Consider the following 3,875-nt stretch of genomic DNA (forward strand, 5'->3'; position numbering starts at 1 on the left):
TGTGTGTGCAATATCGCGCGCGCACGTACGTACGCACGCACGCACGCACGCACGCACGCACGTATGTCCACCGCCACACACACAGCTACGCGGCTACGCGTATAGAAGACGTATACCGTGTACATACGATATATATATATATATATATAATATTATGCGCTGCATGACCTAATTCTTCACTGTGAGAAACTTTTTTGCATTTCCTGTTTTGCCCGTATATTGTCCCACGAGTAAACCCATTTAGGGTGCACGCAACTTCTGTGCACTGTGATTTGTTAATACGGTATGTTTTGTGCATCGCCTATAGATGTCTCACAATTCATACATCACTTGTAAAATCCGTGAAGGTAATAAAGGATAGAAACGCGTGTAAAACGTGTTTTTTTCAGTGTGATATTTACTGAGTAAACTCGTCAGTCTTTGGTGAGTTATTGCAGAGTATATACACGCGCACGTGTCTGCAAAAATCTACGTGTTTCATACAGCGTATTCTACCGTGCCTTGGTATAGCATTGATGAATGCAAAAAAAATCGGGCGGAGCATCAGTAGGAAAGTGCATTTTATCCTGGTAATGCACTGCAGCATTAATGTGCACCCACAAATATTCAATAACAAATTTTAGAGGGACGGTGGAGAATTAATGCAAGTAGCATCAACACAACATTGGTTATTTAGAAAAAATAGTAGCATAAAGCCAAAAAATAAGTATTACTATGAGAAGCAGACGCCGCTTTTTGACTAAGCAAATAAAACTGTTTGCCGGCATATTACCACGCTGGAACAAACGGGTTCACAGAGCTCTAATGACATTTTGCAGCCATGAATATCACAACCAATGAGACAGAGGGTGAGCTAGGGTCGCCGAGGCAAGATCTGTGATGCAATGTTATCCATTATATAATGTTATCCGGTAACACTTTGTAAAACAAATGCCAGGTTATTATTAATTACATAACCGCAATATGAACACTTCGTGAGTGCGTCTATGCAATCATAGAAAATATATTTGCCTTTTAAACTTTTCTCCGTGTAAAGTTCGTTTTTCTACTGCACATGGTAAATCCCCAACGACGCATTAGGTAATAACAGTTTGTAAATCTCTCTGTACAGTCAAAAAGTTACAGAGTAAACCGTAGATTTCTATGTTCTTGAGCCGACAGCGTATACACTTCGAGAGGAAATACGCGATGTTCGATAAAAATTCGACGTTTTCTCTCCACGCTCGTATATTTACATAGATTATTATGAACTTATGCCACAGGCATGCATATGCACACACATACACACACACGCACATACACACACTCACACACACACACAAACACACACACACACACACACACACACACACACACACACAGCTCCCGACAACAGCTCACTACGTCCAGGGGCGTGTACAAGGGGAGGGGGGTCCGAACCTCCCCTGCTCGCGCAGAAAACCCATCTAAGGGGGTCTAATTTCCAAAATTTTCTGGGGGAGGGGAGGACCCCCCTTCGCGTGCTTACAAGTTTGGGTTACGGTTAGACCCCCTCCCCTGGTACAAATCCTGCACACGCCCCTGACGTCGCCCGTACGTTACGTGACAACGATCTTATGTAAGCATTTAAATGCCGCTGCCTTGCCACCGTGCACGTGTTCTGTGCAGTGCCGCGTGTGTGCGTGCTACCGTGCACGTGTTCTGTGCAGTGCCGCGTGTGTGCGTGCTACCCAGCCGTAGAAGGCGCAAAAATAAACACACTAGAATTGTTTTCGCAGTTCGGCTGTTACAAGCGAGCCTCGACCAGGCGGAGCCGACTAACGAGAAGGGTTAGATGGAGATGGAGATGGAGAGGGAGAGTCCGCCTCACCGTGTGGCCTCGTGAAACTCGCAAAACTCGATGCTGCAAAATTTACACCGTTTACACAGTTTAATTCCTCATTTGTGAGGCCGCCATTGCTTTAAATGGTATTCGAACGTTATTCAATAGAAATGAACAGCTTATATAGACATGGTTGGACGCGTGAGGATTTCTATGGCGTCCTTCTAGCAATGTTTTTGTTCACTAACATCGTTGTCTAATATCGTTGTTTCTATACAGGCCAAGAATACACATGCCTGATTGTGCATCAGTATTCATTTTGAAATGAGTTGCTACTCGTTATACGATGTAACAAGTAAAATATACAAGATAGATAGTATATGTAGATAGCATATAATGGATACAATATGCAAGCTACAGTATACTATATTAACGACTTCTTGATTCTACTACAGCCGACACGCCACCTAGCGGCATGAAGAGCACGCAGGATGGTTGCAGTCATTAACGCGAAACAGAGAAAACTCGCAACTTTTACCTCCGAGCAATAATCGACAATTTTATATTAAATTATTAAGTCCGGACGTGATGAAAGCGTTCCCGTGAAATGAAATTATCCATGGAAGGGTGAAATTTCAGCTGTTTCCTTCACAGATGTTGTGGTAGGATTTCCTACATACTAGCAAACTGAGTAAACGCGGCATTCACTGAATTAATGTTTTCACTATTACTTTGTGGCCTATGACGTTATACGAACCCTGCCCACAAACACTCGCACCGTTTACACGCCATTTACGCGTTTATTAGCAAACAAACGGCAACTAAATATCTTTCATTTTGCATAAAATTATCGACCTTTATACGGGAACCGATACTAACTACATACGAAAGCGACATGGTACGAAAGGATAGTTCCACGTGGTTAACATCGGGTGAGTTTGATCTTGGACCTACCCATCGTAGTAGTGTTGTACGTTGCCGTTGGGAAGCAGATTGTCTTTGGGTTTCATAATGGAGTCTGTTGGCTGATTCACCCTCGTCGCGTGAGTGTGAAATTTCAACATTAGCTCGCAGCTCTCAGAGGCTGTGAAGTCACTCTAATTGCACTCTAATTAACGCGTAGTGTATAGTAACGCTTAGTAAGGATGCGTTCTCATCTTGCGTCCAACTATAACGAGAGGCCAGCATCACTCAGTGTTAATCATGCTGATGAATACGCTTCACATCTTGATATGCAGATCTTGACTCAAGAGCGATATCTCTAATCTACGCATTCGTCCCCGATGCGAAGATCCGAAAGTTTCATATGCGATTCTTGTGCAAAAGCCCCGTATATACTTTGGAGCATTTATGGATGCAATTATCGCAGTATAGAGCATCCGACTTTGACTTCCGGATCTTAGAAGAACCTCACGTCCTGATATGATTCCTGTACACAACTTTCCACAACCTTGTGACGGCTGTTAATTCCTTTTACTTATCCTTGGATTCGTCAATGACGCAGAGCCGCTACGCGAGTTGCGGTTTGTGTGTACTGCCGCTATAAGCTAGCGAAACCCATTGCTGTTTCTGTCTCTCTGCCATAGGTTCACTACTATATAGGAACGAAAACACCACAAGTCCACATACAATTTGAGGAATTGAAACAGTTAGGAAAGGAAAATCCAGAGAGAAGCGGAGTGGAGAGAGGAGAGCGATACACGGCAAGCGTCCTGGTGGAACTTGCTTTTTTTGGGAAAAGAAGGAAAACGAAAGGAATAGATAGAGAGATGGGGCAGAGAGAGAGAGAGAGAGAGAGAGAGAGAGAGAGAGAGAGAGAGCGCGCGGCGAGAGAGAAACAGAGGCAGAGCGAGGGTATGAGAGAGAGAGAGAACACAGTAGGTAGGTTGTCGGGATCAGGGAGCGAAGACACGCGCCTTCTACTCGTCAACGTTACTCATGTCGTCACACAGACACACGACCACGACACTTGACAAGGCAACCCGGACATCAGTGGCGTGTAGCAGCAGCAGCAGCAGCAGCAGCAGCAGCAGCAGCAGCAGCAGCAGCAGCAGCAGCAGCAGCAGCAAGCGAG

Source organism: Priapulus caudatus, unplaced genomic scaffold, assembly GCF_000485595.1.
Source record: "Priapulus caudatus unplaced genomic scaffold, Priapulus_caudatus-5.0.1 Scaffold226, whole genome shotgun sequence".
Lineage (NCBI taxonomy): Eukaryota > Metazoa > Priapulida > Priapulimorpha > Priapulimorphida > Priapulidae > Priapulus > Priapulus caudatus.